The sequence below is a fragment of the Amaranthus tricolor genome, chromosome 1 (assembly GCF_026212465.1).
Source record: "Amaranthus tricolor cultivar Red isolate AtriRed21 chromosome 1, ASM2621246v1, whole genome shotgun sequence".
In the NCBI taxonomy this organism is placed as follows: domain Eukaryota; kingdom Viridiplantae; phylum Streptophyta; class Magnoliopsida; order Caryophyllales; family Amaranthaceae; genus Amaranthus; species Amaranthus tricolor.
Window position 1 is genome coordinate 1,186,938 of NC_080047.1, and position 16,657 is coordinate 1,203,594.

The 16,657-nt window shown below is 33.1% G+C and overlaps 1 long non-coding RNA gene across 4 annotated transcripts; it reads right to left on the reverse strand.

Annotated features, from left to right (window-relative positions):
- Positions 1-2,372: 2,372 nt before the first annotated feature.
- Positions 2,373-15,084, reverse strand: LOC130797520 (uncharacterized). 4 transcript variants are annotated; one of them, XR_009038885.1, is made up of 7 exons: positions 14,849-15,084; positions 10,924-11,068; positions 10,516-10,737; positions 10,066-10,157; positions 9,146-9,339; positions 8,988-9,026; positions 2,374-2,726 (listed from the first exon to the last, which is right to left on the reverse strand). It is a non-coding gene; the product is annotated as an uncharacterized LOC130797520 (long non-coding RNA). The 4 variants fall into 4 exon arrangements; XR_009038883.1 differs by having other exon boundaries at positions 13,540-15,078; XR_009038886.1 differs by having other exon boundaries at positions 2,373-2,726; positions 8,988-9,039; positions 10,924-15,078.
- Positions 15,085-16,657: the final 1,573 nt, after the last annotated feature.

The window sequence follows — 16,657 nt, forward strand, 5'->3', positions numbered from 1 at the left end:
CAAACTTTTATAATACTTACTATTCCCTCCTACAAGTCAAGTATAATCATCACGAAGTAAGAACACTTTTCAGCAACTCAAACTATAAGCCTTAAGAATCTTCTTCTGTTCATTCCTAGTCTTTATTAACACTAATGACATGATGTACTTTATCTTCAATAACTCTCATATTATGTCACAAAATTATCAAAGTTCATCTTTATAAAAGTTGATAAGCTAATTTACCAATACGCTCAAAAATCTCCGCGGGTCCCACGAATCTAAGACGAATTTACCCTTCTTCCAGAATCTCATTACTGCTCTAGTTGGTGAAACACGAAGGACACCTTATCATCAACTTGAAACTCGATATGTGTGTGTTACTGATTTGCATAGCTCTTTTGTCCAATCAAAGAAGTCGAATATGAAACTTCGTTGGCCTACTCCGCAACAAATGGTTGGGATAATAGCAAACATCATGAATTTTGACCTTCATTATCACCACAAAAACAATGACTCCTGTATACGAAAGAGCATAGTAGAAGTGAATTACCACATGTATCAAGCTAAACAGACTCGCTATTCCCTCTATTCTTGCATTTGCTCTTGATTTGTCTAAAATCTAGAAATTACCTTTTCTATAATCTATTTACTCATTCACTTTCACCGGTTAGTTTTCTGTATTGCCTGTTATTGAGATGGTTTTGTCGTAATTTTGTGTCTACGCATCATATGCAGACTAATGAACAAGGAGACATTAAAATAAAAATGCTATTAATATTGCTTTGTGTAGTATATAACATAAAAGAATGGTAGTCATGATGGTTTTACACATGTAGAGGTGAGTGTACGTTCCACCTTATACTAATATCCTATATTCATTGCTGCTAAAGAAGTTATTGGTCCTTGAATGTCGAGAAACTATGAGCTTGTATTTAATAGGGTTTTTTTTTTTGAGAAACTGAAAATTTCCTTCACAATCAATCATTTTGACTACGATGTCCTTAACCTCATCAGATGCCTAAATATGGCCAAGAATAAGAAATTTTAAAACTTAAAAAAATTATCTTGAAATAAAAGGTTTTTAAATTAAATGTACAACACTTAATGTAAAATAAAAGGTTTTTAAATTATTGTCATTTAACACATGACTAATTAATGTAAGATTCAAGTCACACTTCTTTCAATGCTGCAAGCCAAGCATGCTAGTGTGCTTTTCTTAGCTTTCTTGTCATCCTATCGATCCATTCTCAAACTCAACACATCTTACACAGTAGTGGTTTAAAGTAAAAGGTTCAAATTTCTTCTTGCATAATGGTTGAAAGGACTTTTAATGAAAATAAAAAGAAATTCAAAAGCTGAGAAAAGGTGATGGTCAAAAAATTTGGAACTGGTCGATTCTAATTGTCCTATAGCCACCTCTAATCAGGAATGTATATGGCCATTATGGGTAAGATGGATTGAATAAAGCATTACTTGGTGACTCATCTCCGATAATCCATAATCTGCCTCACTTGTAAATCCATTTGATGTTCAGATGTACTAACGTAATTGGATAAACAAAAAGGACAGAGAGTAAAATGCAAATAGTGCAAACTTTATTCTGTATTATGTCAAACTCCAGGATAAACCAAAAACTAGCTCCTAGACTACAATTGTAATTTGTGATGTTGTGTAGTGTCTACTGTTGTACTCCATTGTGAAACACACAATACATCATGTACTAATGTCAAGATAATAGTTTCAAAAAATTAGAATATATTTGTTCTCATTTCTGACCATTACTATGATTAAAACATCTATTTTAACCATGACTAATATGACATTTTTCAACAGAGCCATTATCACAAGCAGGTGTGGAGCCATATACAAAAGTTAGGGGGGCAAAATTTATGAAGCAAAATTATTATTAAAAACTTGTTGCTAAGAATGGTAGTCAAGATGCTTATACACATATGTAGATTTGAGTGTCCAGTTCATCTTATACTAATATCTTGTATTCGTCACCGCTAAAAAAATTATTGGTTTTTGAATGTCGAAACTATGAGCTTGTATTTATTAGTTTTTTTTTTTCATTTAGAAACTGAAAAATTTCATAGATGCCTGAATATGGCCAAGTACTAGTAAAAAAATTCTTATTTGTATCTTGGTTTTAAGCTTATTTGTATCTTGTATTGAAGGTTACTAATAAGAGGGTTACAAATAATACATTATTTGTGTTTTTGGTTTCAAATCAAAGATACAAATAATTATTATTTGCATCTTTAGTTTGAAACTAAAGATACAAATGTTTTTTATAAACAAAAGATACAAATAAGTTTTTTTTCAATAAATAATATAATATATTTGTTATTATTAATTATTGATGATATAGATCAAATAAAAATAATAAATGTAACAACTAATTAGTGTAGATTAACAAGGATTTATAGATTTATTTGTATCTTGGCAATCGTTGTTTGCATAGTGTAGATTAAGAAATACTAATTAGAAACTACAATAACTAATTAACAAAAACTAAGTAGAAATCCGCTACAAGCAGCAGCTACCCGCTGCATCAGGTACAATCCCACATCTATTGACTGCAGCAGACTTCAGCAATCAGCAGCACAGGTCAGTTCATAGGCGATACTAAACAGCCCTCAATCCATAATGATTTTGTACAGATCTACACCACTATGATCACCAGTAGCTGTTCAACAGCAGCCAAGAGGCCCAAGAGATATACCTTTTAGGCTTTTAGTATCCTGTAAGATTCACCCTCCAAATCAAAAACCAAAACAGCTGCCTAAAATTGGTGTAATAATTTACACACCCAGCAATATACAAAACAAACCTAACCAAAAACCAACGACATCACTAATATTAGTCTTAATTATTAATCGACAGAGTCATTAAAGTGGAAACACCTTCCCGATAGCCACATCGGTCGCCAAGAAACTGGCAGTGTACTACGACACCTGGCACTTTGGCTTTGAGACTAATATAACTACTTATATTCCTGGTAAATCATTTATTCATTTCTAAATTAATACTAATTAGATTTTTAATCTAAGATTTCATTAATGTCACGAATATTCTAAATTTCATTACTTCCTAATCAATTACTTAAGATAAAGGCACTTTCATTTGCATCCAACTAAAACAAATAGTAATCTTTCACAATGATGTAACTGATTGTATGTCCGCCAGTTTCCGTTGATATACCATGGCTTTGATGGAATGTTCACTACCATTGTGCTGTTATTTTGAGCATAAAAAAATAGAATACACATTGCTAATGAGAAGGTCCTTTACAGATTGAAGATGAGGTAAGGTTTTGGTGCACTTAGAGTCAAATGAATTTGAAAGGAGTTGTTGGCTTGTTTTTAGGTACAACTTTGAAGTATATTTCATGATAATCAGACATTAACTTTATCTTTTATTTACACACATTCTAAAACCTAAGGAAATATAACATTAGTTTTGTTTTATTTATATTTATAAAGAAAGAAATACACAAATGTGAGAATGAAGGCTTACAAAGAAGGTAGACCAGAAGTCCAGCAAGATATAAGCAAAACAATCGTGCATATATCAGATAAAAGATATAAATAGAGAGTTACAAATGAGACTTTTTTTACTAGTGGAGAATAAGAAATTTTAAAACTTGATAAAAAAAAATATATCTCCAAATAAAAGGTTTCTAAATTATTGTACCACTTGGTAGTTGGTACTAAAAAAAGAAAATCATCTGAAAATAAAATCTATAATGTGAAAATGTATGCTGCAATAGAAGTAGCTGCAAATGCATCACTGGATAGTAGGTAGTGTCGTTTTTTCAGATGCATTCAAGGCAAGTAATATAGAATCAAAGTATTAATGTTACCACCCCAACTAATCTAATATTTTTTTTCACCAACTGCATTAGTAGTAGGTTATTTAATTTTCTTGACAGATTTTTTCAATTATAATACAAATCTACATGATTATAAATATACTATGAAAGAAATGAAAGTATATTATAGCTTTATAATCCTATTATTGGTGGGCAATAACATCCTTAGTATGAAAACAGGCTAGAAGGTTGCCTTATTTTCCTACCTCTTTTCTAGTGTGATTTAGTAACTGTCAAAAAAAACTATTATAATAAAAAATTAGTCTGTTTACGGAACTTGCTTCAATAATGTACTTTGACTTTAAATTATGTATTTTCCTTAACAAATTAGATCTGTACTTCATAAAATTAATAAAACTTATCAATTTGGTAGCATCCTTTGATGACCTTATCTAACCTACCTACTCCTAGCTCCAAAGTTTGTTTTATAGTACCCACAAAGTTTAATCCAGCCTGTTTTTTCTCAGAATTCCTCCATGTTTCTTCAAGTATTTGGCTAAAACTAATGGAAGCAAAAACAGTGGTTAGTCTGGTTTTAGCAGCCATGCTAGCAAGCACGGCCTTTACTTCCAAGTCCCAGTCTCTAGACGAGATTGCCAATAACAGACTAATGAAGTACTTACCGAGTAAGGAAGTTGAACTAAAACTGTCAGATACCCTCCCCACACGACCCACAAGACTGCTGCAGAGGCTTCGCAACAAGCGAAGAACACCAATCCACAGACCACCGGCTCCCATACGGGCTCCAGTACATGCTTTCATGGCACCTCCATCACCACCCTCTTACCCACCGCCATCAACACCCTCTCCTCCCCCTCCAATCTATGGGTGTTATTGGGGATGTTAATGCCAACTTCATGTGGATAGCATCATATCCTTATTTTCCCCAAGAATTCTGAAATTCTGTGTCTTTATTTCAAAATTACTCAGTATTTCCCAGTACTTTTATCTCTCACTTTCGAACAATAATGAAAGACAGAGCATAGTATCAATTACTACTGCTGGCATGCTTCACAAACCAGGCACATCTGTGAACTTTTGTGACAGGAAACTCGAGCTTCTAAAACTTTCATCTTACCATAGTTTTGTGCTGATCACTCCTTTCCTTGAATTTCTGTTATGTCTTCATTCATTTGATTATGTCCTTGTGCTTGTAAATGTTTTATATTTTTCTCCAAACTGTTTTCCCCATATTTATGATAAAGAAAACAATATGTACAATGTAAACTTGGAAGTTTAAAATGCATACTTTTCCTCACAAGCCTCAGGTGAATTTAATATGTCTCCATCATTCCTTAAGAGCAACACTTTTCCGTTTTTCCCATTATGTGACAGGAAATGGGAGTACATTTTTTAAAAAGATCAATATGTATACAGTACACTTTTAACTCTAGATTGCATGCTTATCCTCGCAATCGGGCCTCTGCATAACCTTTTTTTTCTCCATCCATTTTTAAGTGCGCCATTTCTCTCAATCAAACTCTCGCATCTTTGGGAGAAATGTTGAGAAAATAAGAAAATTCGTGTACAGATTCAAAAATACTAATCACATTTCTTTCTAGTGGTATTCGTTAACAGAATAATCAGATAAATCGCTCCACCAACTAAAAACGGCCATGCGCCACCATCCAAAGAATCAAGAAAGAGCTCTCAATCTGTCAATCCTTAATAAATCTGGACCTAATAAGTTTTCCCGTGTTGAGTCAAATTAAGCCATAGGCTTCAATCCTAGTGGTGTCCTTCCGTCAAGTCTTTTACATTTCAGCCTTGCGACTTTACTCACCCAAGAACCCAAAAACTTTGATTTCTCATAAGGTGTCTACAGCGTCCTAAAAGTAACATCCGTTGATCCCTAGTCGACATCGTTTATAGTTGAGATTAAGAGTCTAGGATGATATGTGATCATCTTCAAGCTCCCAACTTTTGTTCTTGATGACTGAAAACATCATTGGCAAATACTTTCGCAGTTATTCGTCTTTTATAAATCTAAGAATTTCACCTTTGACTAAGAAATACAAATGCCCACGACTGTCCATGTTAATCATTACTTTAATCCCAAAGGCCAAACACAATGTGACCAGAATCTTATGTTATCCCATGCTAATGTATACTAAGCATATGCTTGCTGTGAGCACTATAATTTTCTCAAAGTCACTTCACATCAGCAATCCATACCTAAAGCCTAAAGAAATATACAATTCTGTCAATGTCAACCATAACAAATGGTAAAACATTTTTTAAATGGAAGTTGAAGCTGAAATTCGCCTAAGGGTGAGATGACAAGTAAGGTGGGACCAATTCAATGATAGAGTACTTGTTCATGATTAAATTGAGAACTAATTAATTTAGGAGGCCAAATTGGCAAATGGCAAGAATAGAACTCTTCCAAACTCCTTGGGTATATAACATCACAAATTCTTTATTCTGCTACAACATTCCTTTTGTTTCTACCAGATTTGTCGCAAAAAGAAAATGGAGTCGAAATATTTGGTGTGTTTCGTGTTGTTCCTATTGTCGACTCTTTTTATGACACAAACTGCCGTCTCTCAGACACCAATGATGTCTCGCTCTCCACCTCCGCCTAAGTATGCTCCATCACGAAAGACCAACGACAATATCGTTCGAGCATTCTGACCTCTCCAATACCGCCCAAGACATCTGTCTACAAAGCAGATATTCAGAGAATGGTCAGTGCCATATCAAGCTTATGAGCGTGTTCCATTTATCTTGTTTTTTTATCTACTCATTGTTCTTCGTTTTGGTTCTTTCCCCCATTGCTTCATTTCATTTCATGTGCAATACAACTGCATTTTGGTTTTAATATCATGCATACACATGCTAGCGTGCTTTTCAAACTAGTAAAAAGCTCACAAATTATGTGCTAATTGAGTCAATTCTTAGCTTTCTTGTCATCCTATCGATCCATTCTCATACTCAACACATCTTACATTGTAGGTGGTTTAAAGTAAAAGGTTTAAATTTCTTTTTGTATAATAATTAACAGGATTTTTAATGATAAAAGTTGAGTAAAGGTGATGGTCAAAAAAATTTGAACTGGTTGACACTAAATGTCCTATAGCCACCTCAAAATGGGAATGTATATGGCCATTCTAGGTAAGATGGATTGAATAAAGCATCACTTAGTTACTCATCTCTAATAATCCATCATCTGCCTCACTCGTAATCCATTTGATAATCATATGTACTAACGAAATTGGATAAACAAAAAGAACAGAGAATAAAATGCAAATAGTGCAAACTTTATTTTGTATCGTGTCAAACCCTAGGTGATAGCAACACCAAAAATTAGTTGCTAGAGTACAATTGTAATGTTGTGTACTATGACGATAGTACTCTATTGTAAAACACAATACATCAAATTGTAATGTACTAATGTCAAGATAATAATTCTGAAAAAAAAAAAGAATATGTATTAAAACATCTAATTTGACTATGAATAATCCAACATTAGGGGGGCAAAAATATATGAAGCAAAATTATAATTAAAAACTTGTTGCTAAGATGACTTGAACCCCTAATACATTCCCTTGATGAGATAACACGCAGCCGGCTAATACACTCTATTCCATATGAGATGGTCAACCAGCCAGTATTTGAGACCTTCCCCAGACGACCCACTAGGGCTTTTGTGAACACGTAACAGAAGACAAAGATTGGCAAGATTGCCAATCGGCACACCTCCCGCTCCTAAGTCAGCTCCATTTCACAATGTTTTCTCCCCACCATCAACACCCTCAACCTTTCCTCCCCTCCCCTCTATGGGTGTTATTGTGGATGTTAAGGCCATCATATACAAGGTTATATGTCCATTTCCTCATTTTCTCCAAGTTATTCCTAGTAACTCATATGTACTGTATAACCCTAGTATTTTTCTCAGTCTTGATCAATCACTCAAAGTCAGAATCATCTTGAAGGCAGAAGGAAAGGTTTAAGGAAACAAGTTATTCCTGGTAACTCATATAGTCATATGTACTAGTACCCTCGGCCCGTTACACGGGTCTATATTGGACACAAGGTGAAAGTAAATCCACTTTGCACTTTGATTATAGGACAGAAGTTCAAAATTGCAAGTTACTAGTAAATATAACAGCTTTTAGTTCTTCCCTCTTCAATATTTGTGTCCATTTCCATTTTATGATACAAGCTTGTTATGTTGATACCTAAATGATGTACATTCAGCCCATAATGTCTGCAACTACCTACAATCAATCCATTCAAGTCACTCAACTCAAAAGTAATTTTTCATAACTTCCAATCAACCAAAACAACTGATCCCCATCTACTTACCAACATAAAGATGGAATTTTTCTTCCTACATTCATAATACTTGGATAACATCAAACTAAATGGTTGCAACACACATTTTCATCAATTTTATTCTTCATTGGAGTAGAACGTGTGTAAGCAAATTGAGTTAATGAAAAATTAGTTTAAGTCCTTAAAATCAATAAGGTGGGTAAGAGGAAAATTGCAATAGTAATAAGAAAAAAGAAAGGTACATTATCTTCAAGAACAGATTTTGATGAATCAATAGAACCCTCAACCTTAATCCCAATTCTATCTGCCATTTCTTAGCCCTAATATGTTACTTAAACAAAACCGAAAATACAAACAAATTTCCAACATTTCTAGACCACGGAATAAACTGAGTAAGCCATGAAAAGAGTTAAATCCAATGAAAAATAGAGAAAGAAAGAAAAGAATACAGAAACTTAATACTATGGGAAATAGTTATTTGTGTAAAAAATTACTTGGTTTTGTATTCATAAAGGAAAACTTTTTGGGAAAATAGAATTAAGTTCAACAAAAAATTCTCAAATCCAATTTGTTTTTTTCTCTCTCCTTATTCCATCCATCCATTCATCTTCAATGCTCCACACAACCTCATTGCTCAAACCCTAGATCCCATTTCTTTACACTTATTGTTGTCACAACTCCTTCCATCATCATTCTTCCTTCAATAAACCATCTCCATTATTTCTAACTCATCAATGGTAGCAAAAAAGATGACAACTAGGAGAAAAGAATACAACAATGATGAAATTTAACAAAAACCAGAAAATTGTTGTAAGTTAAATCTCACAAAAATTATAAGGCAAAAGAAGCAAACCTTGGCCCTCATTAATTGCAAATAGATTTTCTTCCAATTCTGCAATAATTAACTGCACACTCAAATTTGGAATCTTAATTTAATTCGCATAACTTGTTTTCATGACTAAAGAAAAATAATTAGATTGTGGTATAATGGTAGTTCCATAAGCATCCAACCTTATTGATGAGACGAGTGTGGTGAACAACTCCAGAAGTATAGTTTTGGAGGCCTTCAAAAGGATAAAGCTGACTGTAAACTTGAGAATATCTTGTAGCATCATAAGTTAAAGGATACTTTTAATGTTCCATAATGAACAACAATCTTAACAGATTCAGGATATGGCTTATGTCATTACCAATCTGAAATGCCCCTGCAAAACAATAGACCATCATTAAACAACATATAAGTGCATCCTAGTATTCTAAATCAAAATCAAACTGTTGTTATTATAATAACATTATCAACAAATGCCAAACAAAAGCTGAAATGCTGAAGGTTGTTGGGGCAACGCAGTAAAAAACCAATTCTCAAACCCTACAATAAATCGTTAATATATACTCTACTTATAGCGGCGTCAAGAGACTTGTTAGCGTACTTGATTCATTATTACTGGCAAATCAAAATTAATCAACTATACAACTGCATATTACACAACCTTATAATGTAGCACGTATTTTAGGATTTAGTTTTCAATTTCACATTCTTCGTTCGAGCTATTTTTAACATAAATGGATATTTTTATAAATTAAGCTCAACATATTTAAGTACATGAAAACATAAAAAAAAAATTGTTAAGCATAGTAAATCAACTTGAAAAATTAACTGGAAAAATCAACATGATTTTAGTACCCAAAAATTGCACTAAAGGATATAGTTCTACCTACAGTTAACTTGAAAAATTATCCGAGCACCACCAATTACATTCATCCGTCCTTATGATGAATGAACTAAAACTAGGTAAACCTCCACCACCACCATATGAACACGGAAAAGTATAAAATGAAATTCTATTTGCAAGAGTTTGTTAAAAAAAAAAAAAAAAAAAAAAAAAATCTCAAAAGGTTGAAAAGAGCAAGCACATTATCTAAAACAACACCTTTGCAGTAAGACATGTGACTGTGTTGCCATTGATACTTCTCAAGCACCCTTTCAGGCTCTTGTTGCATGAAAACAACGGTTCATATAGGCCTGAAGCAAGAAGATGTATCAGAAGATTACACAACATTAGAATATGCACTTGTGAATTTCAAAGCCATATGTTTTATATGATCTACATATGTCTAATACATCTAACATATAAGAGCAAATTCACTTTCTTTTATAGTAAAATGGACAAAAAAATCGCGAGCAAATAAATATTACGATCTGAAAAGTTAAATTCCTATTCCCTAGTGTCTAAAATACAATCTGCTCAATTATTATCCCATAACCATGAACCATGGATGAAAAGCATAAAAAAGTAGGAAATAATTTCAAAAGAGCAAAAAATCAATAATGTAATTGGAAACGATATGATAGTGACGGAAGTCTATGGTTTTTGTAATACCATGGTCCAAAGTATTGGGCTTTCCAATTTATAGTGTGTCGTGCTTCACTCATGCCAACGCCAATGTCAGTCGATGAACATATACATTGATATATTTTCAACCGTAGGCTACCAATTTGACAATTCTTCTTAAAGAAGGTACCATAAGCCAGCTGCAGCAGTTATGCTAAATTCCTTGCTTATTTCATCACTGAGTTCTGGATTTGTCTCCGTATTCACTTCCTGATATATAACGTAATAAACATGAAAAGAATCAAGATTTCAAAGAAGAAATGAGAAGGTATGGTGATGTAGCAGACGGAAGTTTTTGGCTAGGAAAATGCTTAAAAAGCTGCCAAACATTGTCAAGAAAATGATGTTTATCAGTGTTGATGCAGAATTAAAATCTTGGTCCAGTCCAAAACATACCATGTACTCCACATAGAAACCTTAACCAAGTTAAAGTTAAAGGGCTTATTCAAATACTCTTTTGCCATATCCTTTTGAGTTAAAAATTTGAAAATTCCCCTCATTTTCAGCTCTTCAATGCTCATTTGAAATGGCTGGAATCATGCTGTAAACATCAATGTCCAATGAAAAACTACACATGATAGCATATGAACAAGTCCTTTGAGATTTTGCAAAGAACAATCATATTACAAATAATTATAAGCTTAATTGTAGGGTAATTCACATTGTTTCACAGGTCACCAGAACTTAATTAAAAAAATTGAGGAAGCAGTTGACATAGTAAATCCTTATAAAAAGTAAATGCACTGCATCAAATTTGTTACAGCATTTTATCAATTCTCTGTAACCAAATTCTTCACCCTTCTAGAATAGACTTGCATATTGGGCTTAGACAATTGCCTATCCATGACACTTTATCTTTGAGAATATGCTCAATTATCAGAAAATATGCTTCTTGTGACCCAGGAAGTTGACCTATTTAATCTCTCTACATACTAGTGTGATATGTTTTGATCATAGTTAAACAAAAATCGCATAACTCTCTTATGTTGATGATTATTCCGGGAAGCTCACATTTCATGTTGATGTGAGATCTAGAAATTTAAAGTAAACATGCCTAATCAATATACTTAATGCATTTAAATCCAACAAGTCACCTTTATTTAGGCATTAAGATTCTAATATGAATGAGAATTTTGATTATTCATGCTTACTTTATATTTCTTAGTCTCACATGACTTGGCATTGTGCCTTTTGATCATCATATACGGAAATACTTATCATCATCATATTCAGCGTATCTCGCCCATAAGAAACTATGATCAGGGTCTGGAGAGGGAAGGAAGGCAAAAACTCATACCCATAAAGGAGAGCGTGGCCAAGAAAGAATAAGAAAAGTTTCTACAACGAACAGGACCGAGTGAAGCTGATACCATGATAGTAGACAACTTTAACTAATTTAGGCATAGTATAGAAAACAAATAACATGATCAAATATATCTTGCTTGAAAAAAAAATATCAATAAACTTACTTGTTTCAATAACAGTGAACGGGTTTAAATTACTTAAGGGCTAATATTTATATTTGATGAAGTAAAAGTAGATCATTACACATGAGAAATCATTAACTTGATTACATTTTCTTAAAATCTTCAAAAAAAAGTAGGTCATCACGCATATTTTCAAATAAAATAGATTTAACCCTGAAGTTTTAAATATTGAGTTCCAACTTTCAATAATCACAACTAAAATAGTAAGATTAAGATCATATGATGACTAAAACTCAATAATCATGTCATAGAGCAAGAGCAAAATATCAAGTGTAATCAATAATCAAAATAACTAAAACACAAATAATGAAAACAAATCACCATCATTAAAATGATCAAATCGTTCAAAAATTAACAACAACATTGTTGGATATTTAGAGTATAATAAGTGTTTTATATACCATTTACTTTGACAATAGTGAGACATATAAGTGTTACAACTTAAGTCCAAAGAAAAGACAAAACAAAGTAAAGGAAAAAAAGTGAACAGAGGAAAGCCACGACTCGTCGCCTATGGGCAGTGACTCGTCACTTCTCTCTGAAAGCTATTTAAGTAGGCAGCATAAGCGATGATTCGTCGCCAGAGTGCAGCGACTTGTCGTTTTTCTCTAGAATGCGATATTCATGTTTGGTTGATATACTTATGTAAGGATGTGTTCTTTCATGAAATATGATCAAATAAACATTTAAGGTCTTAATGTATGGTAGTAAAGCATGCAACACTATTATAAATAGTGGAAGTTGCATTAAGGATAAAGTGGTTGATCATAATCTCAATTTCTAATTTTGTGTTCATTCTCTCCTTGTTTTCTCCAAACTTTTCTCTCTACATGCATATGGTTATAGCATCTTGCAAACTCCATGATCATATTTTTGTTTTTACATCTTATTAATCCTCATGTTCCTTCACATTACTATGGTATATAGTGCTTATGTCATAGTGTCAGCAGTTGTATCTCAATAGCGTATTCTCGAAGTTAAACCCAAACACCGTCGACGAAATAACGCTATCTAGAAAACACAAAATATATGCACCTCGGTTTGGTATCGAGTTTCTGAAGACTTTAATAGTCTAAATGATCTTCAGGATTGTGTCGGTTTTACAAGGTTAAGTGTAGATTGTTTATCATAAGTTTTTATCCTAGTTGTTGTAATAGGTTGTTCATTCTTGTAACATCTTCATTTGGTTTAGTGCGTGTTTTCTCTTGAAGTGTATAAAACTTATACGACAAAAATCATTACAATGCACTGATGCGGAACGAATATCACCCTCAAAGGCAAAGCAAATTACACAAATTGTAATCTAAAACTGCAGCAGCAACAGCAAAAATGAACAGATTTCAGTACTCCTAGTCTAAATTAAGTTTCCAGAAATTGCGAACCAAGACAAGCATTACTTATTTAAAATTATGTAAAAATGACGAACACATAGCAACTTACATTGAAATTGAGAGAATAAAAATTCAACAGCGTTCAAATCATTCAATCATTCAAAAAGGTAACGAGAATTCGCAGAAATAAAAACCTGAGTGGAACGACGGAGGAAAACGGCAAGATAAGGCAAGGAAGGCGAAGGTGAGAGTTGAGAGATGAGCGCGAAGAGCCGAAAAAGCGCCATAGTTGTATAATGCAATAGTCTGCGTGTTATCTCCGGCGGCGCGAGTAATCGCTTATCGCCTCAAATGTGTCGTCTTCTCGATGCTACCGGAGTGTCAGGAATGACGACGGAATCGGAGCAAGGGATCAACACCATTTATAGAGAAGAGATATTCCCATTTATAGAGACTATAGAATAGGTCAGCCAGCAGGGTGGTTTTTTACTCCTTATAGTTGCTCTGTAGTGTCTGAGTAGGGATGGCAACGGGTCGGATCCGGGCGGGGTCCAGGTGGACCCGGATCCGGATCCGTTTTCAAGAGCAGGATCCATATCCGGACCCGGATCTGCGGGTCCAATTTTACAAGACCCAGATCCGGATCCGTAGGTACTGCGGATCCAGTACCGGATCCGGGTCCAAAAACAGGTCCTTTTTTTTTTTAATGTATTTAGATTGCAATAAAGCGATATTTATGGACTAATGCTAATAATACATATAATTTCGCAATGAATCACCCAAAAAAGTATTATACAACTTAAAATTCTCTTTAAAATATCCAACAAACACATTCAAAATTTGTTTAAGCTTCTCACACTAAGCCCGTTTCATACAAGAATTTGTTTAAGCGTTCTTTTAATAAGCTAAAGATAATGAAGTGATTATTTAGCTAAAATTTTATTTTTTAGAAAAAAAAAAAAGCAATAAGTGTAGATACTTATAAAACTTCCAATAATAATCATTCAACAAATATCCATATTTTACATATACCTCACAAAAAAATAGATTAGTTTCAACAATGCATGTCAGATCCTATTCTCTCTCTATCTCTCATATACCTTCTCCCAGAAAACAGAAAAGGTAGATTTGCATCAAATACCCAGATTCTTCAATGATTCTCCTGGAAGAATCAGATTCTGGATTTGCGACGATAATGCAACAAGTGTATATCCGTAAGTCGCCCCCACCGGAGAATGGAGATGGGTGCATCTCATCAATGTCACAACAAACTATGCACATTAAGGAAGAATTATCCTCGACTTTTTTATACCAGTTACATAAACAAAAAACTACTCCACATAAATCAAAAATTACCATTGAACTCAACATAAATCAACCATTAAACTCAAATAAATCAACATAAATCAACCACCAAACTTAAATAAATCAACCACTAAACTCAACATTAGACATAAATCAAAAGTAGTGTAGGAAAAAAAAAAAAATAAGGGTTTACAGTACCGTGCTGGGCTGCTGGCTGCTGGGAGTGGGAGGGAGGGAGTCGATACTCGAGTCGAGGCAGGGAGCGAGGGAGGGAGCCTGCGACAGTGAACGAGTATGGGAGACGGCTGCACTGGAGACGGTGGAAGCAGCAGGTTTGCAGAATGGCGCTTCGCTGTCTTCGCACTTCGCAATTCGCAGGAGAAGAAGGAGGGTACTGAAATTTCAAAGTTTGAAACTCAAAATGAAAGCAGCTGCTAGGGTTAATTAGGGGTTACTGTCTTACTGATATTAAAAAAAAAAAAAATTTAAAAAAAAAACGGGTCCTCTAGATCCGCGGGTCCGGGTCTGGGTATTTTTCCCAGAACCGGATCCGGACCCGTGAAATTTAACAGGATCCGGATCAGACCCGGATCCGACGGGTCTATATTTTTAGGACCCAGATCCGTGAAAACGGATACGGATCCACGGATCCGAGTCGGGTCCAGTACCCATTGCCATCCCTATAGTCTGGGTGATGTTTTGGCGGTTAAATGTTGCTTCCAATTCACGCGTCACTTTTTTTTCCTTTGTCCGAACTGACGGCTAACCGATTAAAGTCTGTATCTGTAGTTAAAACAAAACTAAACTAGAGGAAATATTTGAAAATCATAACAATTTAATAAAAATATTGTAAAATTTTACATAGCATCTTTTTTTCAAAGTTGATATTAATTACAAACAAATTGTTGTGAGAGACACATTAGATATATGGGTTGAATAGTCCAATTAATATAAATTAAATAAAAAAAATTGTGAACTTCTTGTTTTGAGGTCGTTTCTTTGAAAGACGGTCTCTCACAAGAGTAACTGAATATTAATTTATTTTTTTAATATATGATTAGTATATCATAATAAGGTGTATTTTCTTAAAAAATTTAAAAATATATATTTTTGAATATAAAAGTTACATAAGATTTCTAATTAAAGTTTATTATAATATATCTTTGTTTTTTTAAGTTAAAGTATTTGTTAATTAATAAAGTTTCTTCATTAAAATTTAACTTTCTAAAATATTTCATCAAGAAACAAAAAGTATATGATCAAAAAATATTTTAAGAAGAACAAAGAATCATTATGATAAGGTTATTTAGATTACCCAAAATGTTTTAAAAAGTATGAGAATTTTAATTAATACTTATATTAACAGCCAATTTTTTCATTAAAAGCATTATATATTCTAAAATTCAGTATCTATTTTATACTCTCTCATATTCTACACATTAGTCTCATTTATTTTTGTCACTATGCGCTTATCACTCTTTATTTACATTTTATTCTTAATCTATAAATTAAAACATAATCATGTGGAATCTTATTAGAGATATTAAGAGTTAAAATATTATATAGACAAGTGTAAAAAACTAAATGGAACTAATGGGTTAAATAGGAGATAGTAAGAAATATTATTATTCTATGCTGATAACATGTAATTACATCTCTATTTAAAATTTATATTTATATGTACTTTTATACTAACAAATTTGTACATTGTACGAGTTTATATACTAGTGACCTTAAAAGATGAAGTTAAACTATAATCTAGTTGAAATTTAACCTAATATAAATTGAACTTTTTTGTATAGTAGTCTGAGAAAAGAGAAAATTCAAATAAAGACATCGAGAATCAAACTCATAATCTTACATAGAAAAATTAAAACATACTTTTAATAAGACTCAATTCTCTTATCCCTAAATTAATCCCATTGAAGTTGATCTTGATGCATAGCTTAATGACCTAATCTTAGTGGAATTGAAAAATTGGTACACACTCTATACAAGACTCAATTT